Genomic DNA, 27853 nt, shown 5'->3' with positions numbered 1-27853 from the left:
TATCAGTTCTAATACATAAAATTTCCTCTTCCATACTATGGTCGGTAACAAACCTTAAATTTTCTCAAGTAATAACAATATAAGTAAGCAACCTAAGGCATGCTATATCCATTTATCATTTAGCACATATTAGAATATAAGGCATATCTCCTCTAATATTCTAGTGCTTGTCCATTTAGCTATTCAACCTAAAGTATACTTGATACACATCGTATCATCATCACTTAACAATCGATGTTTGAGTCTAGAAATTCTCAGAATTCCTAGTTCACTTAAACTACTTTTCTGAAAATATTGAAGTAACTTAATATTTTAGAATACTACGGTTTATCACTACCCAATACCCCACTTAAATCTTTCCTATGGTTTGTATCCATATACTTACAATGAATCAGTTCATATATTGAACTTTCAACGGTTTGACTCTAAATAGAAATCCATGGTATTTAGTTCACTTAAACTATTGCTCTGATACCATGATTGAAAGACCCTAAACTTTCATACTAAAGATATTGTTACTTCAAGTTACTCCAAACATGCTACATGCATATTTAAAAATAATATTTTACATTGATAATTTGATTACAAAAGACTGGATACAAACCGACTAAGTTTTAGTATATTACATATCTACCCAGGATATTTAAGCTTTTATACAAACGTAAACCCAAGTACAAAAATAATAGTATAAACTATTCTAAATCTTCCAACAGTATATGACTATACTGGATGCTTATTACCTGCAATTGTTAAACATTGAGAGGGGTAAGCGGTGACGCTTAGTGAGTTCAATAATAGATACAATATAACGTTATGCCATATATATACCAATATGACAGAAACAAAGGGGGACAAAGAACAATAAAGGCAGAGGAGTATCATATGACATGCTTTCCATATCAACGAATAATCTGATTCAAAGATCTATAATCAATGAGACATAACAATTTCAATACTTGATCTACATCAATAAAACTTTTGCTCATATGGCATGGGAAAATAACCAATTTCTGAATAAACATTTTGGCTAGGAAATTATAGGCTTTCAACCCTGCATAGCCTTCTACCAATGCCAAAGGAATGCTTAATCATTCACTTCATGGTCAAAGGCTAAATACCAATACCCAAGTGATGCTTATGTCATACACTTCAAGTCAAAGGTATAGCTCCATTAGTATTCCGTTAGTATACAAATCATGATTTACATAGCCAAAGGTATAAAACCAGAATAACACAGGAAAGCACATTGAACATATAACACATAACATACAATTGTTCCTTTATATTGAACTCACCGTGAAATAACCGAAGGAATAAATGATAATTTGGGCAGCACTTCGACTCTAAAAATGACTTTCTGTGACGAAAGCGGGGATTTTTGTTGAAAACCGAGCCTTACTCGGCCAGAGTTTCGACTTGAAAATATGATTTTCTTGGGAACTTCGGAGCGTCGGGACTTGCTTCGGGAGTCAGGGATGATATCGGGACTTCGGGGGGTTAAAAGTAGCTAGAGAGGGGTATTAGAGTGAAGGAGATTGAAAAATGGCAACCAAAATACGGGCAGCCTCACATCCCCTTTATAGGGGTCCGAAGCACCTTACTACACGGGGCGTAATCTTGCAGTACTCGGGGCGTACGAGACACGCGTCCGATGATCCGAAGGAAGGGAACGTGGCTCGGATGTGTCCGCTACGTTGCTATCATGCGAAGACCGGCGACGTGGTCAATCCGAGGCCCTGCCATGCAAACGCTGGGCGTAAGCCTGTACGCGGGGCGTACCTCCTCGGATAAGTCTCAGATTTTTATTTATTTTTATTTAAAAACTTCAAAAATTCATATCTTTTGCATACGAGCTCCGTTTTTGATGTTTCTTTATATCCACACGTAGGTGAAATTATGCTCTACAACTTTCATTTAGACTCCGTCCGCTAATTTTGACGTTATTTTTAATATTATATTTTTAATGGGCCGGGACAGAAAAAGTCCGTTAAAAATTCATAACTTCTTCATCTGACGTCTGTTTTCGTCTGTCTTTTTACCGTTATACTACTATTGACGAGACCTTCGATTCTCGCTTAGGTTGTGTCGGCTAAAAATCACTCGATCTTTATTTCGAGTTTTTAGCTGTCTACTGCTATACGAATGTTGGAAAAATCATAACTTCCTCATACGAAGTCAGATTTTGACATTCTTTTTATGAAAATTCTCGGTTTAACGAATACTACGAATTTCATTTAGATCACTAAAGCTAAAAAAGTAGTTTATCGAATACCCACTTTTTACGCTAAATAGTGTTTGCCGGTTTTGTTGCGGATCTTCGATTGGTCATAACTTTTTCGTTATAACTCGGATTTCGATGAGGTTTTCTCCTAAATGTTTCTAACGAACTTATCTACAACTTTCAATAATAAAATTTTACTTATTTCAAATTTTATATTTTCGTTAAATTTCAATATTTGACATTAGATTGGAATCTCATAAGACTTCCAATATTTTCCGAGTGATTCTAAATATAGTTTTACTTCAGTTCTAGTAAAAACTATCTGTGAGAAATCAACGCTCAAATTCATATAATATTTCATTATATTATTCACTTTTAAAATTACATAACACGATAACTGAACGTGTATGTTACAGGTGGTAGGTGGTGGTGGCGGGTGGTGGTGGTTGGATGGCGGCAGGTGGTGGGTGGTGATGGTGGTGACGGGTGCTGGTTGTGGCGGGTGGTGGTTTTGGTGGGTGGTGGGTGGAGGTGGTGGAGACAGATGGTGGTGATGGGTGGTTGTGGTGGGTGGTGATAGGTGGTTGGTGGTGGTGGCAGGTGGTGGTGATGGGAGATTGAGGTGGGTGAGGGTAGTGGTGATGGGTGGTAGAGGTAGGTAGTGATGGTGGTGATGGGTGGTGGTTTTGGTGGGTGATGGGTGAGGGTGGTGTTAGCGGGTGGTGATGGTGGTGGTAGGTGCTAGTCGTGGCGGGTGGTGGTTTTGGTGGGTGGTGGGTGGTGGTTGGTGGTGATGGCGGGTGGTGGCGATAGGTGATTGAGGTGGGTAGGGGTGGTGGTGATGGGTGGTGGAGGTAGGTGGTGATGGTTGCAGCGGGTGGTGGTTTTGGTGGGTGATGGGTGAGGGTGGTGGTGGAGGTGGGCGGTGGTCGCTAGTGATGAGTGGTAGTGGGTGGTGGTGGCGGGTGGTGGTGGTGGGTGGTAGGTAGTGGTGATGGGTGGTGTTGGTTGGGTGGTGAGTGGTTTTGGTTAGTTGGTTTTTTAATTGTTTGTAACAATTGATTGATTTTTATGAATAATATTTTATAGTTTTAATTAAAAAAATTATGTGGTCCAAATTTGTTCTCAAATGTTCTCGCAATAAGAAATGTTCTCGATTGAATGCTCCTATATATATATATATATATATATATATATATATATATATATATATATATATATATATATATATATATATCCCTCCCGATACGTCGTGACGAGGCGCAAGGGACAGAACGGCCTCGTGCGAGGCACAAGGGGGCTCGCCAGGTCCTGACTTGACTGACTGGAGAGACGACATCCCCTTCAAGCACTTGCCCATCACAAACGCATGTGGAACGTGAGACAGACGGTTAGGAACACATGTATGGGACGTCTGCACAAAGGAATGTCCATGCCACTAACGAAGATACACCAATCACGGCCCAAAAAGATCCTCCAGATTACAGTTGGACCACTTGGTGCCTTTGTAGCCTGTAATGAATGTTCAGGTGGTCTTTGTATTGAGGTGGTCATCATTATCAGGTACATAGAAACCCAAACTATAAAAGCGTATCAACAACTCAGTTATGGGGATCGCGTCATGAATAATCTGATCATTCTCTAAAAACAACCTTTTTCGACCACCACTGACTTGGTCGTCGGAGCGCGCTCGCAGGACCTCCTCCCGGGACGTAACTGGCATTCTTTGTTTATGAGTGTGACTGTAGGTTCCATTCGGACTTCTAAGTTAAAGACCTGATTCAAGGGACAATGTCACATCATTGGTTCTATCCGTTGTGTGCAACAACGAACAAAAAGCTAAATGATCTAACTTGCTAAATGATGGTTGTCAATGAAATCATTGAAGGAGCGGAGTTACTCGAAGAATGATCCATCCAATGCAACCATTGGAACTAGTGATAGCTCTAACCACACTACCGACGTCAAATCAAATAGTTGTTTAGACCACATCTTCAGATCCATTTAGCAGAATATGGATGCCCGGAGTTACATACATATTAACGCAACCACTCTTCCCACCGACTATTGGATTGCATACGCCGTCGATAAATATAAAGCAAACCAACACTACCACTCCTCCAAACATCACAATTGCAGGAGAAACACCGACCAACTTCTAGTACAACGTCTAGACACCACAACAAAAGCTCTAACAGTAACACCACCTTTTTTCTAAATCCTAATGCAAATCCTTACATATTGCTGCAACACTTCCAAAACCCATATGTCACACATCATAACTTCCCTTACACACCATTCCAACAACCACACTTCGCCCAAACCACGATAGGACGGAGTGTGAATTCTATCTTTACAACATATATGTTGAATTATGAGATATCAAACACGTCTAACCTACCAAAACTGAAAACATACAACATAACAACTTATCTAGATAGCCACATTGACACTTATGAGTGGAAGATGATCTCACTAAGTTAGATGAAAACTTTGGGTGCACATATTTTCCCACAACACTAGATAGGAATGCGGAAACATGGTTCAAAATGTTGGCACCTATTAGCATAAGCAATTTCGCACAATTAAAGGATATTTTCTTATAAATTTCATGCAACTACGATGATACAGGGGAGACACACATGTCATCATTGGATGTAAGCAGAAGGAAGGGAGTCTGTGATAGAATATTTCAAGGAAACACTAGATACACCAGGGAATGATGAAAGCATTGTTACTGGGCATTCACGTGGGGATTGCTACCAGGAAAATTATATAAATTATTCCTGGATAGAGCCCCCAAACTCGACATGAACTCTGGGAGCAACTAGAACGATACTTAAGTCAAGAGGAGGGGACAGCAGACAAGCAGTCATACCTTAAAGCAATATTTAGCGCCAAATCTCATCAAAACGAACGGCATAACCACTATAGAAACAGTGGTCACCACATGCAATCTTTCTAGACAGCTTGGTGGGATGTCAAGCCACCAAAAAAATTACACCCTTTTGCTTGCAAATAAAACATAATATAGTAGTAAAAAGGGGCCCGATCCACGAGAAATGATTGTATTCAATTACCAATGCAATCCAATTGAACAAGTAGTGTAAAACTAACCTACTAAAATTAAACTAAAATGGGGGTAGGGTTGTGATTTGTTTGAAAACTAAAAGACTTGAAGAATTAAAATGGTTGCAATCAAGCAAGATGGTGAGATGCTCAAATATTAGATATAATTGGTCAACTATGGAAATTCAATACAATTAATATTTGTTTGACTGTCACTAGGATTCGATATGTAAGCTTATCATTCAACCCAAACTCGTTATAGAAATCATGAAGCATGATATGTCAAAATTCATCTAAGGTAGTATGGAGGTTAAGGAAGCCCACAACAAACCTTCTTAATCAAAATCAAGGATTCAATTGAAGCAATTGAGCTTAGTAAAATCTATTAGCCTTAAGAATGAAGGAATTCCCAATTCTAATAGGATGTCAATGCTTACACATCCATAAAGGAGTCATGATCCATAAGCTAGAGATGATTTCTACCATCATAAATCCCTTATTCTAAGAAAAGTCAATTGTTCATTGCTAAATAAAAGAAAGAGACCAACAATTGCTCATTAAGTACCAAGCTCATGATCAAAGTATTAAATAAGCATAAGAATTATGAACTAAGAATCATAAACCTGATATAAATGATAACTAAACATGAAAACTTCAAAACTCACAAATATCCAAGAGTTGTAGCCCAAGCCAACAAAAATAAAGTAACTAGCCACTCATGGAAACAAGACAATGATCATAAAAGTGTTTTAACATAACGAAATTAGCAAATATTAGAAGAATGAGAGGATGAATGCTTTAGCTCTCCAAAATCGCCTCAAACTGCTCCAGTGGTGTCCAAAATCGATCTAGGGGCTGCAAGACCTAACCCTAGGTAAATGATGGTCAAATGACCAAAATGCATCGAAAAGGTATTTGCATGAGTGGGGTGCACAGATTGCACGGGTGGGGACCTCACCCTCGCAAATGTTGCTGAAATTTTATTGGCTCATCCTTCCACTACTCCACCCCACTAACTTAGATTCTCTTGGTCACCTTCACACCTCACATAATTCAAAATGGACCAATCATTTTCAAGCATGAAAATGGATAGTCCAAACCCATCTACAATAGTCCATGACCCATTCAAGTCTTCAACACAACAAGCGCAATTCTTCTAAAGTGGATCCGCAAAGCCCAATAACTCCTCGAAATCCCACAAATCCTAATAACTCAGTAACAAGCAGATCCACAACCACAACGAGACTCCAAAAACCTACAAAACCCCTTATGCAAAAGAGAAAGCACCCGATATGATCCAAGATAAATAAGGGATAGAATATGCAATGTAATAATAACAAAAAAGGCTAAACACTACTAGAAAAAACAGCCTTTTACGACGCGCAATGCGTGTCGTAAAATGCTCAGACGATGCGCAAATGCGTGTCAAGGAAGACCCTGTCATAACGAGAGACGACGCGCTTTTGCGCGTCGTCTATTTACGATGCGCATTTACGACGCGCATTTACGACACGCATTTTCGACACGCAGTTACGACATGCAATGCGTATCAAGGAAGGCCTTGTCATAAAGGAAGACGACACGCATTTGCGTGTCGTAATCTTATGACGCGCGTTTAGGACACGCATTGCGTATCATTAAAGCCCATGTCATAAATGAAGATGACACACATTTGCGTGTCATAAACTTCAATAACCATTTACGATATGCATTTACGACATGCCTTTACGATACTTATTTACGCATAATACAAAAGTATGGAAACAAATATATACCAAAACAATTAATTTCATCCAATAACATCATGTCAAAAAATTGTAATACAATGTTATTAAGAGGTTTTCCCTAACTATATAACCTAATACTACATTGCTATTAAGGAACACCTTCTTGTTTCTACTTCTTATTGTTATGCTTTTGCTTCCACATGATACCTATTTTCATCATCAACACATTAGTATGCAGAAAGGCTTCAAGCATCATCAATCTCTGTTATAAAATATTAAAACTTAATACACATGTAGTAAAATACCTTTCTCCAAGAATCCAAGGTTCAATACATCCCATGCCTATATAATATATTAAAATTTAATACACATGTAGATTATAAAAGTTAATATGAAAGAGTGAAATAGTAAAATACCTTTTACCAATTGTCATTGCAACAATTCAATACAGCCCATACCTGTATAAAATATTAAAATTTAGCTTGGAGTAATACTCTAGAAAAAAGGATAACTTTGAAGCCCCCATAAACTTGCATACCTGTTTTCAACAGAATTTATGTAAGAAAGAAGAATATGATTTCAGTTTCAAATATAAAATATAAGTTACCTCTCTGGAATTGACAATGCCCTAGGGATAGATAATGTGGTAATGTGAGAAGACGAAAAGGTCCTTAAGAGAGAATATGATTCAAATTTCCAATATAAAAACCAGAGCCATCTGATTTACCACCCTGCAATACATAAATAAGAAAAACAAATACCAAACTTTTGTTCGAAAAGAAAGTTGGTGGCAGCAATTAGGTTTTTGATTTCAAGCCCAATTTTATCAGTCAAGCAGCCTTTGGTTTTGGGGTTGGCTTTATCCTCTTTACTCTTGAATACATGAAAACTCCAGCAAGTGCCAAACTAGTTCCTGAAATTAAATATGCTGAAGGTAAGATAAATAGTAGCCAGTAGCAAATGCAAGTTGTACTTTATAAGCAATATCCATATTTATAAATTTTACCAAGTGAGTTGATCGGAGACACTAGTGTCTGGAAGAAGATAACAGAGGACACAATGACCACCACTCGCTTCACACAGTTCCCTACTGCATGTGTCACTGGATTTACCATTAGTAGTATCATATACGATGCCTGTCAATCCTCTCCACATACACACTTTTACTTTAATCATCACATTACTTTAATAAATAATATATAACTAAATAATATAATAATATGTTAGAATATCACTTACATAGGCAGGAACTGAATGTGGAATCCGAATGTATTGTACAAAATCCTCACATTGTCCTCATGGCCACGGCTATGTATAATAAAAGAATGCATAAGGCAAAACCACATACAATAATAGAATAAAGCAATTTTACATAAAGAGAGAAGAACCTTAAATTTGAGCCCTGACTAATGCCAGTGCTGATGTGGCCATGGAAAGCAGAGACAAGTTGAACACGCTTTCTGAATTCACCAATGTTGGAAGTCCGAATAAAATCGTCCAAGTTGTATTAAAAATTAGAGCACACGACCAATAATCAGATCTAACTGATCTGCAAATTGCAAAATAGAAAATTGAGAAAACTTAGCGAAATTTGAATAGAAATTGAGGCTATAAATATGATTCTTTATGTGAATCTAAAAGAAGTAGATCAAATATTTACCAGAAAGGGGGAACTTTGAAACAGTTTCTTGATGGTTCCGGAACCTGTTAAGTAAGAACTGCAAGGCTGACAAAGCCTACAAAAGAATAAAAACAATGTACACATATATGAGAAGATGTAGAAGTTAAATTATATTATTTATTACCCTGATTATCAGTTTAATGAAGAAAAAAGTGTATGACCTTAGCAAGAGGGGTGTTCATAGGTATAGAGAAGATCATATCAATCACATCCACAATTTTCTGAAGAGCAGGATGATCATCCCATTTTCTTAGAAGGTGACGAATCCAATTTTTGAAGATTCATGTAATAGAAAAAAAATGAAAAATGAAAATAGAATACTAACCAAGAAAGGAATAGAGCATCAGAAGGAGGTGAAACCAAGTTTTGATTTTCCATTGCACTCATGGGGACCCACGTGAGATTAGAATCTTTAAAACTACAAAAACGAAGAAAAACCCCAAGTTGAAGTTTAATATTATCAAACCTTTCCTTGGAGTATTAAACAACATCCATTTTATTGACAGAAACAATGATTTGATCAACACCAATGCTTCTAATCAGTTGTGCATGTTCCCGTGTTTGACCTCCTGCACTATCGATACCTGCTTCAAAGGCACCAAGTGATGCATCAATAACAAGAATTGCAGTATCTGCTTGTGTTGCACCTGATATCATGTTTGGGACAAAATCTTTATGCCCAGGTGAATCCAACACCACAACATGGTGTTTCTTTGAGTTAAAAAAAGGCAACTCCAACTGTCATTGTTATCCCCTTTCTCGTTCTTCAACACTCTCATCTAATGCCCATGCATAAGCAAACGAACCTTTACCCTGATTTTTTCAAAACAAATTTACCACAACATAGGTTTCACTTATTAGTGTATTTTAGTAACATTCTACTTTCATAAATCATACCTGTAATTTAGCCTCCTTTTCAAATTTATGCATTTGTGTCTGAGATATTTGTCCCAAAAGGTGTAGCAGCCTTCCTGAAAGTGTTGACTTTCCAGAATCCACATGCCCAACCTACAAATGTCAAATAGAACTTGTTAGCAACTTCGCATCACAATGGAAAATTATTTTGTCAAAAAATAATATGTTAACACTTACAATAGCAAGATTTAGCTGACTTATACGATCTTCTCCTTCATCAAGTAGCATCCACTTCTCAGGTTTATACTGTGAGCGAGATGCAGTTTTACCCGTTTTACCCTTGTTTGCAATTTTTGGAAGTTCTAGATTCGCCACTCATGGTCATGTTGTTCAATTCGCTTGAAATCTTATGTGTTTGTGTCATGTTATTATTCTCCATGTGTTCAGATTTATCTTTTGAAATCAATGGTGGTGATTTGTTGGAAGATTTAGCATTTGACTTCAAGTTGGCATTTTCAATCTTCTTGTTGGAAGGAGCATCAGAAGTGGATGGTTTCTCCAAGTTGGGTACAACTATTTAATTTGAAAAAGAATACACATGTCAGATTTCAACGAGAAAGTAATGAATATTTTTTATGCATAACAGAAATCATATACGTAAAAGCAACAACATTTTAGAGACATTACTTATGATATAACTGATGGGTTTTGAGCATTCTAACACTCCTAAGGTGTGCATGCAACCCTAGAAACCTTGGATCTATGTTTTACTAAGATACATACAAATTTGCTTTTCCAAGGCTCTTAACCTAACTAGCATGGCATGGGGAACTTTGAAACTTAATAAGCTAGTAGAGTTACATACCTTTTAGTAGTGGTTGATTGACTAGAGTTTGAGAGCCTAGCACCAATAGTGTGGATGCCTCAAATGGAAGTCACAAATCACTACAAACCTTGGAAACTTGAGAGAATAGTAGAACACTTCTAGAAATCGGCCACCCTTAGTTCTCACACAAAAAACTAGTGCAATTTCAAGTGCCAAGGACTCCTTTATATAGTGTGGTGGATTAGGGTTACATCCATGTAAACCCTAATACCCATGACCTTTCATTTCCATGAGATCCATGGACTATCCATGGACTTACCATGCAAGCCTAGCCCATTCTAAATAAGCATTAGCCCACACTATATAAATACAAGAGTCCATATTTAATTAGTCACACTTTTGATCACGAAATTAATTCTAAATTAATTTTAGATCAATACTAATTAAATAATATGATTTCTTATTAATATATTAGAACTTATAATATATTAATAAATCATAACTTATACTATTCTCAAAAGATTAACCATATAAATTGTTCGGGTGAAGTGCAACCCAAATGGACCATGCCGGGTCGGGTCAAGTACATCTCAAATATAGTTATGGACTTAGACACCTTATCCAACAGTCTCCCACTTGGATAAGTCTAATAACTATAGTTACAATTATGACCTTAGGAACCGACCGACAATCGTAGCTCTTAAAACTCTGTTGAACTATAAAGCGCCATTTTAGATAAGGGATCATATAATCCTATGTTCTAGATATCAGCCGGACAAATACATGGAACAATGTCTTACTTATTGTCCAACAGTTTGTTTCCCGATTTCCGATTTGTTTGACATAGAACTTAATTGAACACATCAATTTAGTTCTGACCGGGCCCGGTACATAGGTCACAACAAAATCATTGAGGGGCCCAGATATCGCTTCTAATCCAAGAAGGAACAGATAAACTTCGACTCATATTCTTGTTCTACTACTTGTTGAATTATACACAAAGGCACATTTTATAACATCGAGTTACCAATGCGTTTTCGTACAATCAATGTATAACCAACTCATAGTCAACAACTCATATCTCTAGGTTTGAAGACTTATATGATATTACCATCTCACGATCACTCGAGATAAATTCCATGAAGTGATACAAGTGAGCGTGGGTTGAATCCAATACTCAGAACTTATTAGCACTAATGAATGTTGTAGCAACTCTTGCTATGTCCAACACTTTAGACATCTACAAGCCAGCTTCATGACAGTCTTGATTCATATCTACTTCCAACATATGACCGACTGTGGAGAATTTGAATAATATGATATACCATAACATAATTATTCTGGAAGTCAAAACATGCAAAATGAAATGATAGTAAACGATTGACAGAAGATAGCAACACTTTACTTATAAATAAACAACATCTTTTATTTATCATCAAATGTCAATTACACTTTACAAATTTCAAAGCTATCTAACTACTAAAACTAATATCATCCTTCAGCCCTATGCGCCTCGCATGATGGAGATGCTTAACCCTACCCAGTCCCTTCATGAGGGGATCTGTTGGGTTCTCATCCGATGATACCCTCTTTGTGACGAGGAGTCCTTCTTCTATTCGATGTCTGATGAAATGGTATTTTCTGTCGATGTGCCTGGATCTCCCATGATCCCTTGGTTCCTTGGCTAAGGCAACTTCACTTTCACTATCACATAAAATCTCCATAGGCTCCTTTATAGCTGGTACAACCCCAAGGTCTCCAATGAAGTTCTTTAGCCATATAGCCTCCTTTGCTGCCTCGCTTGCCGCTATATACTCTGATTCGCAAGTTGAATCAGCCACTGTCTCCTGCTTGGAACTTTTCCAAGAAATTGCTCCTCCGTTTAAGGTTAAGACCCAGCCTGACTGAGAGCAGAAATTATCCCTATCAGTTTGGAAGCTAGCATCACTATACCCTACTACTCTCAAGTCATCACTCCCACCGAGGGTAAGGACCCAGTCCTTAGTCCTCCTTAGATACTTGAGAATGTTCTTTAGCGCAGTCCAGTGATCCTTGCCAGGATTCCCCTGATATCTGCTGACCATGCTCAATGCAAAGGCCACATCAGGACGAGTACAAGTCATAGCATACATGAGCGAGCCTACAGCGGAAGCATGCGGAACTCGACTCATCTCTGCTATCTCAGCCTCTGTACTCGGGCTCTAAGTCTTACTCAGTCTGGCGCTACTCTGGATCGGTAACTCACCTTTTGTTGGAGTTTTGCATGTTGAATCGTTTCAACACTTTATCCACATAGGTGCTTTGACTAAGTCCATTTAGTCTTTTACTCCTGTCTCTCAAAATCCTTATCCCTAGGATATAGGAAGCTTCTCCAAGGTCCTTCATAGCGAAACACTTCCCAAGCCAGGACTTCACTTCCTGTAGGGTTGGGATGTCATTTCCTATGAGTAGTATGTCATCCACATACAATACCAAAAAGCTAACTATACTCCCACTAGCCTTGACATATACACAAGATTCATCTTCGCTCCTCGAAAAGCCAAACTATTTGACTTTCTCATCGAAACAAAGATTCCATCTGTGAGGTGCTTGTTTCAATCCATAGATGGATTTCTCAAGCTTACACACTCTATTAAGGTACTCTGTACTGACAAAACCCTCTGGCTGACTCATGTAAACATCCTCAGCTAACCTTCCATTAAGGAAAGAGGTTTTGACATCCATTTTCCATATTTCATAGTCATGAAATGCAGCAATGGCTAACATAACCCTAATAGACTTAATCTTTGCTACTGGTGAAAAGGTCTCATCATAATCAACTCCCGGAGTTTGAGAAAAGCCCTTTGCAACTAGTCGCGCCTTATAAGTGTGTACATTACCATCCATGTCGGTCTTCTTCTTGAAGATCCATTTGTACCCGACTGTCTTACGACCTGGTACATTGTCAACCAAGTTCCAAACTTGATTGTCAAACATGGACTGTATCTCGCTGTCCATAGCCTCTTTCCATTTAGCAGCCTCAGGGCCCGCCATGGCTTTCGTGTAGCTGTTAGGTTCAGCCAGACCTACCAGTGTGCTATCACTGATAAGTGTATCACCTTCCGCAGTAATATGGAAACCATAGTAATGCTCAGGTGCATTCCTAACTCTCGTGGAACGCCTCAAAGGTACATACTCATCTGTCGGATCAATAGGAGTTTCCTCCTCAGGTTGATTGTTAGGGTTTCAGGTTCCTTCACCACTTGACTCTTGAATTTCTTCAAGGTCAATTTGCCTCCCACTGTTTCCTTGGCTCATGAACTCTCTCTCGCGAAAGACTCCTCTGCTTGCTACAAAGACCACATTATCGCTGGGTCTGTAGAAGAGGTAACCAAAGGATCTCTGTGGGTAGCCGATGAAAATACACCTCTCACTTCGAGGTTTGAGCTTATCGTGAGTCTCGTGCCTCACGAAAGCCTCGCAACCTCAAATCTTGATGTGGTCCAGATTGGGAACTTTTCCAGTCCACATCTCATGAGGTGTTTTGGCAACCTTTTTGGTAGGGACTAGATTAAGGATATGGGCGGCAGTCTCTAAGGCATACCCCCAAAATGAGATTGGTAGCGAAGCTCGACTCATCATGGAACGAACCATATCCAACAAGGTTCGATTACGCCTCTCAGCCACACCATTCAACTATGGTGTCCTGGGAGGTTTCAATTGTGAGACAATCCCACATTCCTTAAGACAGTCAAGGAACTCTGTACTAAGATACTCACCACCTCGATCGGATCGAAGCATCTTAATGTTCCTACCCAACTGATTCTCCACTTCCTGTTTAAGCTCCTTGAACTTTTTAAAGGTTTCTGACTTATGCTTGATTAAGTAGACATATCCATATCTACTATAATCATCAGTAAAAGTCACATAGAAGCGGTTAGCATCTCTTGTGGCGGTTCTGAAGGGTCCACACACATCAGTATGTATGAGGTCCTACAAACCCTCACCCCTAGCACAAGTACCAGTGATGGGTGACTTTGTCATTTTCCCAAGCAAACAAGATTCACAACTATCATCTGACTTTAGGTCAAATGACTCCAAGACTCCATCCTTTTGGAGTTGGCAATCTTGCTTACATGTCCAAGACGACAATTCCATAATGATGCTTTATCCAAGCTAGTGGAGGAATCGATACACAATACATTATTTCCTAGGTTATCAACAACCGACACAGTTTCATACACACCATCACAAGGTAATGCTTTAAAATAAAGAACATTATTAAAGAAAGAATTAATACCACCACATTCATTATCAAACGAAAAGGTAAAACCTTGTTTGTACATACCATGAAAGGAAATAATATTTCTCGCCATTTCAGACGAGTAACAACACTTATTCAAATCTAACACTAACCCACTACTTAGCAATAAAGAATAAACTCCAATCTTGGTGACATGTGAAGCTTTCCTATTCCCCATGATCAAGTTTATCTTCCCATGCTCCACATTCTCACTTCTTCTTAGTCCATGCAAATCAGAACATATGTGAATACCACAACCTGTATCAAGGACCCAAGAATTAGAATAGGGTGAGTTATTAGACAATATAGTGTAAATACCTGCATGGTTGGGTTTTACTTTCCCATCCTTAACATCTTGCAGGTACTTTGGGCAGTTTCGCTTCCGGTACGACTTTTCATGGCAATAGAAGCATTCATCCTCTTTAGGGTTAGCAGAAGGAGTGAAAAAACCTTTCTTGGTTCCACTTGAAGAGGATCCATCAAGGGACTTTCCCTTGGTACCCTTCGAAGGGCTCTTCCTCTTCTTTCCTTTGCCTTGCCCGATTGCTAAGACATAGGCCGCGGTAGGAGTAGGAGTGGTAACAATCGACTTACCTTCAAGACCACTTTCTGCGGTCTTCAAAAGTCCTTGAAGCTTGCTGAGTGTAACTTCCTCCTTGTTCATATGGTATGTCATTCGGAATTGATCATAACACGAAGGTAAGGAGTGCAAAATGATATCAATTGCCAACTCCTCTAGGAAGTTCACATTCAGTTTCAGCGAACAGTCCACAAACCTTTGCATTTTCTGCATGTGGCCCGTGATGGGTTCACCATCCTTCATCTGGGTTGTTATCATGGAGGAGATGATTTCATACCGCTCTTGATGAACACTCTGATGGTAGCGGTCCATCAAGTCCTGGTGCATCTAAAAAGGGTAATAGTCCTCATAGGACTTTTGGAGCTTAGCTATCATTGTGGCCAACATGATACATGCCATTTTGGTGGCATCTCTCTCATGTGCCTGGTATTCAGCGATCTCCTCAGGAGTAGCAGACGACTCATCAAGTTCCTTAAGCTCCTTGTCGAGGACATATTCTTTGTCCTCATACCGAGTGACCATCCTGATGTTCCTGATCCAATCCATAAAGTTGGATCCATCAAAGATGACTCTCCCATAAAGGTTCATGAGAGAGAAGGAGCCGATAGGGTTTGAGCCAGAAGCAGCATTGTTGGAAGACATCTGAAAAGAAGAAAGACAAGTTTAGATTAGATATAAACATAGTCCTTAATAAGACACCCAAATGTAATATTAAGGCTAGGACCCAACACAATATTTTATAACTTAGAAGAGGGATGCCGTAATCCAAGCTATAAAATATTTGAAGGTAGGTGAATGACGATTCACCAATTTCCACCATGAAAAACGAAATAAATTATTAGGTTTTAATTGGTTTTGAAACTCCTAGATTCTGTGAGATTCATTGAACTTTTCAATGACATGTTTCAATCTCGAGTGTGCCCTTCAGGTTTTGTGACTGGGATGCCGAGGATCACAAAACAAGGTGTGAAGTAACCATGCAAATTACTTGGTACTCTTAATGTTTATCACTCAATCGATGTGCCGGTTAACCACACGCGCTCCACCGACCTATGATAAACCTTAAGCCACCCTTTTCCTACCTTATTAAGTCTAGGTTAGTGTGCCGGTTAACCACACACGCTCCACTAACGACTTAAGCAAAGTGCAAAGTGTAATTTCATGGGTTAGCACCTTATTCACATTTTCCTAAAGTAAATAAGATTGGGAATTTATAAAAACATTTAGTTACTTTACATTCATCATACTTTTATTGAGGATTAAAGTCATTATCCCGTTCGGCTAACGACCCTCCACCAGTCAAGGAAGCGGTGGGTGAGAATGGACACCCATTAAGCTGCCATTTTATAGGCAACAACCTTATACCCCCTTATAGACCGGCTTCGTGAATGAGGCCTACTAACGGTAAAACGACTTGTTCTTATACATATATAATTATTATTAAACTTATAATATTATAAAGTATAAGGGTTGAATTTTAACTTTTAAAATTCTAGGGGTTGGAACTAAATTTTACTAAAATGTGTGAGACTTTACATGTTCCAAAACTTGAGGGCAAGTTTTGTAACTTTAAAAACTTGTCATCTTTCATAACTTATGAGTTAATGGTTTATTAAAATGAGAGACTTTTCATTTTATGTAACCTATGTGTTTCTTTAATGGACTTTAAAAGAGTGACTTTTGGTAATATATAACTTGAGTACAAATTATGGATTCCATTAAAACACATAATGATCAAGAATTAAACTACCAAGCAAGTTGCACATAATTCCTATGATATTCTAAATTCATAAGTGTATGAATATTCATATCATCAATTTCAAGAATCACAAAAAACACATATATGACTTGAAATTTTGATAATAGCTATTGAAAATGGATTAGCATAACCATTACACCATCTAGAACAAGTTTTATAAGACCAAAACAGTTTAGGGTAATGTTTCTAGTCCATTTCTAGCAGCAAAACTCGAAAATATGCACTCTGGGCATTCTACTCGTCAAGTGCATGAACCTAATCAGCGAGTAGGATGATTTTAGGCATGGACTCGTCGAGTCCCCCCATGGACTCGGCGAATTCACTCAGCAGATTGCATATTTTTCGACTTTTTTCAACAATTTGCATCAAGTATCAACAAAACAAGCCTAGGCTCTGATACCACTGATGGGTTTTGAGCATTCTAATACTCCTAAGGTGTACATGCAACCCTAGAAACATTGGATCTATGTTTTACTAACATACATGCAAATTTGCTTTTCCAAGGTTCTTAACCTAACTAGCATGGCATGGGGAACTTTGAAACTTAATAAGCTAGTAGAGTTACATACCTTTTAGTAGTGGTTTATTGATTGGAGTTTGAGAGCCTAGCACCAATAGTGTGGATGCCTCAAATGGAAGTCACAAATCACCACAAACCTTGGAAACTTGAGAGAATAGTAGAACACTTCTAGAAATCGTCCACCCTTAGTTATTACACAAAAAACTAGTGCAATTTCAAGTGCCAAGGACTCCTTTATATAGTGTGGTGGATTAGGGTTACATCCATGTAAACCCTAATACCCATGACCTTTCATTTCCATGAGATCCATGGGTTAAAGCTCCATGGACTATCCATGGACTTACCATGCAAGCCTAGCCCATTCTAAATAAGCATTAGCCCACACTATATAAATACAAGAGTCCATATTTAATTAGTCACACTTTTGATCACCAAATTAATTCTAAATAAATTTTAGATCAATACTAATTAAATAATATGATTTCTTATTAATATATTAAAACTTATAATATATTAATAAATCATAACTTATACTATTCTAAAAAGATTAACCATATAAATTGTTCGGGTGAAGTGCAACCCAAATGGACCATGCCGGGTCGGGTCAAGTACATCTCAAATATAGTTATGGACTTAGACACCTTATCCAACAGTCTCCCACTTGGATAAGTCTAGTAACTATAGTTACAATTATGACTTCAGGAACCGACCGACAATTGTAGCTCTTAAAACTCTGTTGAACTATGAAACGCCATTTTAGATAAGGGATCATATAATTGTGACAACCCGAAACTTTTTCCGTTTCCATTAAGCAATTCCCATTAATAAAATTTGAATTTTATTAATCTTCCGTCGAACCTTTGATTTAGAAAATCATATGGTATTATATAATTAAACTTATATATGCAAGTCAGAACCAAAACCGCACAAAACTCGAATTATCCTCGAAAAGCATCATGTTCACGGCCTGACTGGAGTTCACGGCCGTAAACCTGTTTACGGCCGTAAACTCGTTTGCGGCCAGCGTCGGGTGGACCCCACCCACCGACCACAAAACCTCTATAAATATGAGACCCCCACCCTCATTTGAACACCTTTGACTGGAAACTCTCTCTTTCTCTCTCTAAAGCTCGTGACCGTAAACACCTAGAAGGCCTTCAATCTTCGAGAAAACACCGAGAAACACCGTTTAGAGTTATTTCGGGGCATCTGCAACACATTTCTCTTCGAAATCAGCACCCTTGTTCTTGAGTTTACGGCCCATCTTCAAAGACCGTAAACCCGTTTACGGCCCATCTTCAAAGACCGTAAACCCAGTTCACGGCCGTAAACTCTTCACAGCCGCAAACTCTTCCTAAGTGGTGAAAGCTCGTTTTCTCGATTCAAGCAGGTTCCGGTAACATTCCTTAACCGAAAGCAAGTGTTTTTCTAACACTTTATCTAACGAAATCGCTAATTTAGATACATATACGTATTTATTGATATTAGGATTCCGTTAAGTGCCGCGTACAACAACCCGAGGATCTTCGTTTCCAGTGGACGTTTTCGCACAACCACAGTGAGTTCATACCCCTACATTTTCCGTGTTTTTAACGTTTTTAGGGGGGAAAACAAGCCAAACTCAAAGTATATTATTAAGTTTTAAACTTATTAATACAATTCAACGATTTCCATGTTTAATAACTTACTCAGATATTTGATCTCTTTTGTAATATGTTGAACATAAGGGAAACTGTTATTTTGGAAATCTAACTTCATAGCTTTCAGAAAGGTTTTACAAAACATTTTCCATAACAACACTAAAAAACTATAATGGGTATAGTTTGGGATAACCCTCTAGGCAGTTTCTACCAAATCAGATTTCATGGATGAATATATATAAACTATGGCAGATTTAGTTTATGTTATATGTTTTCTCAGAAGTATAAAGTACATTTATTTAAGGATAATTACTGTTTTATACTGTTTCTAGCTTGTAAACAAGATTATACAGAATTGTGAGGCTCTACTTCAATATTGTACCCTTAGGTGTACAGGGATAAATCCTTTTAGTATAACCAGAGTCTCCTGGAGGGAGAGCGTGAGATTTGTTAATAGATCTATTTGAGACTGACAATCCCACACCTGAACTGCTAGCTACAGTTAGGCGGGCACCCCTGGGGTGAACAAATGTCATTTAGCTTAACGCCTGAAGAACGTTATAAAGGTCTCTAGGTCATATCAAGTATGGTTATACGACTCGCAAAATAAGTATAAACTAACTTTGGTTTACGGACTCCACTCTTCATTTGTTTTATTTTAGTAATAAAACTACCTTCATATATACACTGATGGTAAACATGGATTTCTAAACTTACATCTCTACCTCTAGGACGGATATCTTGTTTTTAGGGAAAATATGAGATTTTCCCAGGATAACACCGGCATTTCTAAAATTGATGACTTATCTGCTACAAATAGATACTCTTTCAACACTACTTTTCATAACAAAATATGGGATTTTCTTGAGGAACACTTTTCAAAAGAATCAAAGAACCTCTTCCACCAAAACTAAATGTTTATGAACTCACCAGCTTTATGTTGATATTCTTTTAAACTGCTTGTATTCTCAGGAAATCAGTAAACAGGTACTCCTTGGATTTAGAGAAGTCGGAGCAATAAAAGTCAAGTTTTTACATTTTTACATACTTATGATGTACCTAAAACAAGTTTTCAAACTGATGTAAACATTTTACTTATATATATATATATATATATATATATATATATATATATATATATATATATATATATCCACTGTATTTGTTGTGTTGCTATGTTTCCTATTATTCATTGATTGTGATGCTAAACATGACGTCCTCCACCCCGGAACGATTCCGCCATTCTGGTTTCGGGGTGTGACAATAATCCTCTGTTCTAGATATCAGCCGGACAAATACATGGAACAATGTCTTACTTATTGTCCAACAGTTTGGTTCCCGATTTCCAATTTGTTTGACATAGAACTTAATTGAACACATCAATTTAGTTCTGACCGGGCCCGTGTCACACCCCAAAACTGGAACGGCGGAAACGTTCTGGGGTGAAGGATGTCATGTACAGTATCACAACAAAGTATAGTAGTAAACAAGCAACAACATCATCCATTGCATTAATAATATAATTTCATACAAGTGTGTTCTGTAAAGTTTATCAGACACCAAAAATGTAAATCAAAATAAGAGATGAGTCTTAAACGAGCTCCATCTTCTCAAAAGCCTAGCATCGGTACCTGTCTACTGATGACCTGAGAATACAAGTTATTTTGAAAGAGTTTATCAGCTTTAAAGCTGGTGAGTTCATAAGCATTTTAGTGTCATTGTTTGTATGAAAGTGTTTGTAAGTACTTGATGTATAAGTTTGTAAATGTTTGTTAATGTTTGTAAATGTTTATAAATGTTTGTAATTGTTTGTAAATGTTTGTATCTCCTAGAAAATCCTATATTTTCTACTAAACGTAGCCTTTTACCAAGGCATCAAATGAAATGTATGTTTGTTTCTTGTAAGAGTGTATATTTTCCCATGTGTGACTATCATTATCCAATAATATAGTTTTACATTACCTTTTATGTGAAAAGATCACAATGCGAATGCAATGGGGAAATAATAAAGTACTGTAGTGTTGTATTATAGTAACTACTGCTGTACTTTCTACCTTAATCTGGCCGTTAATTAAGGTTAAATGTGAAATGGTTGCACCATACTATCGACTAATAACACGACGATGAAAGACGTCGGAAGAAATGACATTTGGCACCCGTAGACTTGCAAGTCCCACTGTAGCTAACAACAAGGTGTAGGATAGTCAATCCAGTATAGATCTATACACAAATTCATGCTCTCCCTCTAGGAGATTCTGGCTACAAATCGAGCCATGACAGGTGATGCCATGCCCCGAACGATGGTTCACATTTATGTTATTGTATACTTGTATATGTAATGTATGTACTAGCTGTATTGTATGTTCTCTTTGTCTAGTATGTATGTATGTTCTCTTAGTTTCTCATAATAGTATGTTCTCTTGTATAATGTATAGTATGTACTAGCTGTATTGTATGTTCTCTCTGTCTAGTATGTATGTATGTTCTCTCTGTTTCTCATAATAGTATGTTCTCTTGTATAATGTATAGTATGTACTAGTTGTATTGTATGTTCTCTCTGTCTAGTATGTATGTATGTTCTCTCTGTTTCTCATAATAGTATGTATTGACTCATGTATGAACTGACTCTTTGTATGTTTCATTGTTCTTGTAATAGTATTTGTAACTTCCTAAACTATACCTATTATAGTTTACTAGTAATGTTGTTTGTATGAATGAACATGATTGTATACCCTTGCTACCCAAAGGTATTGAACTGAATGAAGGAACTTTTATATCTATATACATATACATAATATATAACTAAGATTCAAACGACCTTCGGACAAACAACCGATACCCTAAGTCCACAACCAAACAAGGAACAGGAAGTAAGGTGAGCTATCAGTCCTAAGTCCTTTCAATCCTACTTATATAACTATATATATATATATATATATATATATATATATATATATATATATATACACATTTGACAAAATATAAGTTTAAAAGAGTTTAATAAAAGTATTTAGCATGTAAAAGAGTTTGTAAAACGATTTGAAGTAGTTTGTTTGATAACACAGTTTGAAAAGTAAGAAATCCACTTGTTTGGTAGTTATTAATCACATGTGATTGATATAATAACTATAATAGTTCAACTTGTATTCCCCCCCCCCCCCATAAAAGCATTTAAAATCATTTAAAAGGTTGATTAAGGGGTATGAACTCACCTGTAGTGAGTGGTTTGGATGAACGGATGGTATAGGATGCTAAGTGTCAAGTGAAGACTTGAGCACACACACAGATCCTATTTAACATATAATGACACATATATGTATTTAATTAGTCAATTAACAACTAATTAAGCAAGTAAAGACACCCTAGGACATGGAAACCACTTTGATTCAAGTGCTAGGAGTACCAAAGGGTTGCATCTAAGGGAAGTATGGCCTCTCATTGGAGTTTATGGCCAACATGGATATATCACATGAGTTTACGGCCAAGGGGTAAACCCCCATGAGTTTACGGCCGTAAACTCATGGTATTTTGTACCAAGTTGTGATATAAGGTCTTATAAGTCACAAAGAAGTGTTCTATGTTCAATTCTAAGCCTTAGGAAGGAATGGTGGCACATATGCACCACTAACTAGTGTTTACGACCCAAGGAATGGTGGCACATATGCACCACTAACTAGTGTCACAAAGAAGTGTTCTATGTTCAATTCTAGACTTGGTTCCAAGGCTGTGGAAGGGATTCGGGCTCATTTTGCCCCCTTAATTAGGGTTTACGGCCCAAGGAGATTTCCTTGGCCGTAAACACCTTATGTTCTTGAGGAAAACTTGTCTTCAAGTCTTTGATTCAACATCCTAACTAACTAACAAGTATAGGAGGTAGGTACTTACAATATAGAAGCTTGTAAGGGTGATTACGGTCCAAGAACACTAGTGTGTGTTCTTGGTGAAAGGAAGAACACTTGAAGATCTATCAAAATGGAATGATTTCATGGATGAAATCAAAGGGTTGTACTAGATAAAGTGTTGTAATAACAAATCAAAGGAAGAAATTCTTACATTTTTGGAAGATTAAGATGAAGATTTTGATGATAGTTGAGAGAGAATGGGAGTTCTTTGACTTGAAATGAAGGAAGTGATGAAAAATGATGTAAACTCATGCTTAAAGCATGAGTTCACGGCGATGGATGAGTTTACGGCCCAAAATCATAAAGTTTGGCCGTAAACACCTCATAATGGGGTTTAAGCTTGATTTAGGTACAATGGATTCAAGCAGATACTTCCTAACACCCGATTCTTGAATATACTAGGCTTTAGAACACTCAAACAGGCTCTAAACAGTGCTAAAAGTTAGCAGAAATAAGTCTGACTTAGATTGAAGTGAATGGTTGTACAAGATAGAAATTTCGAGTTGTCACAGCCCGATACATAGGTCACAACAAAATCATCGAGGGGCCCAGATATCGCTTCTAATCCAAGAAGGAACAGATAAACTTCGACTCATACGCTTGTTCCACTACTTGTTGAATTATACACAAAGGCACGTTTTATAACATCGAGTTACCAATGCGTTTTCGTACAATCAATGTATAATCAACTCATAGGAAACAACTCATATCTCTAGGTTTGAAGACTTATATGATATTACCGTCTCACGATCACTCGAGATAAATTCCATGAAGTGATACAAGTGAGCGTGGGTTGAATCCAATACTCAGAACTTATGAGCACTCATGAATGTTGTAGCAGCTCTTGCTATGTCCAACACTTTAGACATCTACAAGCCAGCTTCATGACAATATTGATTCATATCTACTTCCAACATATGACCGACTGTGGATAATTTGAATAATATGATATACCATAACGTAAGTATTCTGGAAGTCAAAACATGCAAAATGAAATGATAGTAAACGATTGACAGAAGATAGCAACACTTTACTTATAAATAAACAACTTTTATTTATCATCAAATGTCAATTACACTTTACAAATCATAAAGTCAATTACACTTTACAAATCATCAAATGTCAATTACACTTTACAAAAATGCAAAATGAAATGATAGTAAACGATTGACATAATTATCCTTCAGTCGCGTATTTTTAGATAGGGGTAGTTTGGGAAATCATCAAGTAAAGATAATCAGGGGCATTAGAGGGTGCATAACAGACTTTCTGAGTGAGAACCTATACGGGAGACTAGAAGTATAAAGTTCATTGAACTCTATATAGTGACAAAATAAGTACCTTTGGAAGCTAATTTGTAAGACTTCAATCCCAAAGAAACGACATCATCTGGAGATGGGGTATCAAACTTGAAAGGGGCTGAAATAGTCAAAACAGGCAAGGTCAAGGACTAAAGGGTAGTTACTAAAGTTATTTATTTGATATTTATGGGCATCTATGTCAAGAGCATGTGCAAACCTATGTTAACCTTGTAAGATTTTTCAGAGATAATGGCATTATGTAAATCATGGAATTTTCCATGCACGGGAAAGAATGTGCCCTCTTTTCTTGAAGAAGCATCGTTCTGTGGTTGAAAATTTACAGTTACAGCCCCAAGCTGTAAATAGGAATCCAAGTCAAAAGATACAATTAGTTTAGTTAGATTGATTCCAACAAAACATAGGAACTTATCACAATATTCCCAAGTATGATTAAACAAGGTTACTTAAACAGTTAGTGAACAAGTTATACACTTAACCACATTACATATAAGGGGGTGAAAAGTAAAGTACAATCACATAGCTATTAATAAGCTCAAGAGAAGATTGCAAGTTAGATTAATTACCAGTTTCATGTTCATCTATGTCATTGCCATGATTATAATCATAATCATCACGGTAATAATCACAAGCATCATACTCTTCATCAAAATCAGCTCCATATGATACTTTGCGAGGCATTTCCTGGTTAAATAAAAAACCAAATATGATACAGAATAAGCTTTCACTATGGAAATTAGACTTGAGAAGATACAAATATAGGTCCTTTATATATAGATTAAATTATGAAACTGAAATCATAAGAAATGTTTTTAAAAGATAATACCTTGACTTTATTGTGGACTGAATCAAAATAACATCGTCATCCAAACCCTTCCCAGATGATCATGAGAGAAAGATGCTGCAAACTTGCCTAAAGGGTTTGATGACATAACACCAAAGAAATGCTTTATCTTCCTACTTCAGGTCCATTTTCCCATCCAGTATAATTTTAAATTTCTGATAAAAAACAGTTATCAAAATATGCCATACAGGGTTCATCTCAAAGACTAAATAACTGAACAAACTGAATCAACTAGAAAATAGAATCACTGAACCATGACTCAAAGTATCTTACTTTACTTCCTTTATCCATTCTCTTTTATCGAATTGACAAACTGATACATCAATCACATATGTAAACTTCTATAACAGAGTCACTTTCTTCATGTTGAGAATTTAACAGAGCCTTTTGCAGCTCGGATTTTGTGCTGACATGTACATGCTTCACACTTGATGTGAATAATAATCTCACATTAGCAATCAGAAGAGGAATAAGTGATGATGAAATATGAGTTCATGAATGATAATCATTACCCATGTGCAATGCATAAGTTGTGAATATATATAGAGACAATGACAGACTGACAGTTGTGTATATATATATATATATATATATATATATATATATATATATATATATAGAGAGAGAGAGAGAGAGAGACGTACCCACATAACCAAGCTCTCTTGGCCTTTTGGGTATCCACTGTTTATTGGTTTTCTTCCAGAAAGAAGCTCAAGAAGAACAACTCCAAATGCATACACATCAATCTTGTAAGTTACTTTTCCATACATGAAATATTCAGGAGTTATGACATGATGTGATTTAGTATTTTTAGGTAGAGTTATGACATGAAATCAATTATCGATGTTTCTTCTACAGATTCATAAACAACAAAATTAACCTACAATTTCTGTGATGGATCAAGAAACAGTACTCCCACCTCATGTGTTGATATTCTTGTTGCCATTACAAGGCCCTATGAACTCCACCATCAAGCTAGCTGAGATTCTATGCCTCTCGGGTCTCCACATCACCTTACTTCTCACTGATCATATCCAAAAACAAAACAGACAACTACTATAATCATGAAACAAGTCAATTTGTGAAGTTTCTTTCTATGACATATCCAAAAACAAAACAGAAAATATATCAATTCAGATAAGCTTACAATCCTTCTAGACTTCCAGTTCTGGAAAAAGAATATAAGGCCGTTATTCTTGAAATCACATTTTCAAATAAAAAGCCCTAAAATTAGAGAAGATAAAGATGAAGTTGGGATAAATGGAAAACTAGTAAGAAATTATTTTGTAGAAATTAGAAAAACGATTAGTTAAACATAAAAAATGGGAAATAGTGATGAAAAAAGTTAAACCTTCACATAGGAGATGAGAGAAAGCAAAACCAAAAACCAATTACCTTTTGAACATCATTTAGGGATTCCTCTACCGATTTCGACCTATGTTTCAGCCGGTTGAGTCGTCTTCTTCTTTGTAAGATCGAAAAATGTTAGATGAGATGGAGGTGGGATTAGAAGTGATCTAAGGGATTGAACCCACGTATCACTGCCATTTCCTTCCCCTAAACCACCGTCGCTCGTAAGCGGAGATCCCAAGGCGAGGAATCCCTGGCGCTCCGTGAACCAACTACAAAACTTTCTCGTCTAAAGTAAGCCATGAAACAACGTCGTGAGCGCGGTTGGGAATCGGTAATTTGACGTTGCAAAAGGGATATAGTGGTTTAGGTGCTGAAGGGTCGCATGAAAATGGAGGTTGGGGTGACTCCGCCGAGACGATGATCGTTATCATCGTCGTCGCGAAGCATTTGATCACGAAAGCAAGAGCAATTCTCCTATGAAGACGAAGGCCCTAGGGATTTTTCTTGCTAATTGGAAGAGGGGGGGGGTTTAATTTTTGGGATCCAATAGGCGGGTAAAATCCCGCGTTAAAACACGTGTTTCATTAAAAAATTATAAAGCGACACACTTAGATGACACACATTTTATGAAAGGCGCCCTCCTCATTTCCTTTTTTTTCTTTTCTAACACTAATTTTAGGGCACTAACAAATTCGTTTCCTCTATCCTTCAAATTTTGCAAAACTGACATTATTTTTTAGGGAACGCACAAATGCGCGTCTTCTATCAGCGAGTGTCATTGTTTGCGCGTCATTAAAGGGTTGTTTTCTAGTAGTGAAAAATGCTCAACTAAACTATATGAAAGAAGTAAATAAAACAAACTATCTAAATCACCGCAAGCTTAAACCTTACATGTCCTCAAGTATGAACAAGAATAAAATGAACTCGGGATGAGCTAAGCTAAAAAGGAAAAAGAAAGGTTACCATAGAACCTGGTCAAATTTAGTCAACATGTTCAGATCCAGTCTTGTATGGAACCTACGCATCCTCTAAATGTTCCCCATTTTAGAGACATAAACCAAATTTTGAAGAACCTGAACAGCGAATAGACCTCGTTTGAATGAGGCAGTCAGTATAGTGTACAAGAAAAATGAAATAGGAGGATGTGTCTAGTGTTGGCATTCTGAATTCATCAATGCAAACCATAATACATGAAGGAAATGTGCTTCTCCATACACAATGATTCCTACATTGGTTAGGCCAAATTGTATCAAAATGAAATAAGGTTCGCAACAC

The 27853-nt window shown here is 37.2% G+C and overlaps 1 pseudogene; it reads right to left on the bottom strand.

Moving 5' to 3' along the window:
- Window positions 1–7262: 7262 nt before the first annotated feature.
- Window positions 7263–25995, bottom strand: LOC145126567 (uncharacterized; annotated as a pseudogene).
- Window positions 25996–27853: the final 1858 nt, after the last annotated feature.

This window comes from Lactuca virosa, chromosome 7 (assembly GCF_052849685.1).
Source record: "Lactuca virosa cultivar CGN04683 chromosome 7, Lactuca_virosa_CGN04683_v6, whole genome shotgun sequence".
NCBI lineage: Eukaryota > Viridiplantae > Streptophyta > Magnoliopsida > Asterales > Asteraceae > Lactuca > Lactuca virosa.
The sequence above is the reverse complement of the archived record's forward strand: the minus strand, read 5'-3'. Positions and strand labels throughout refer to the sequence as shown.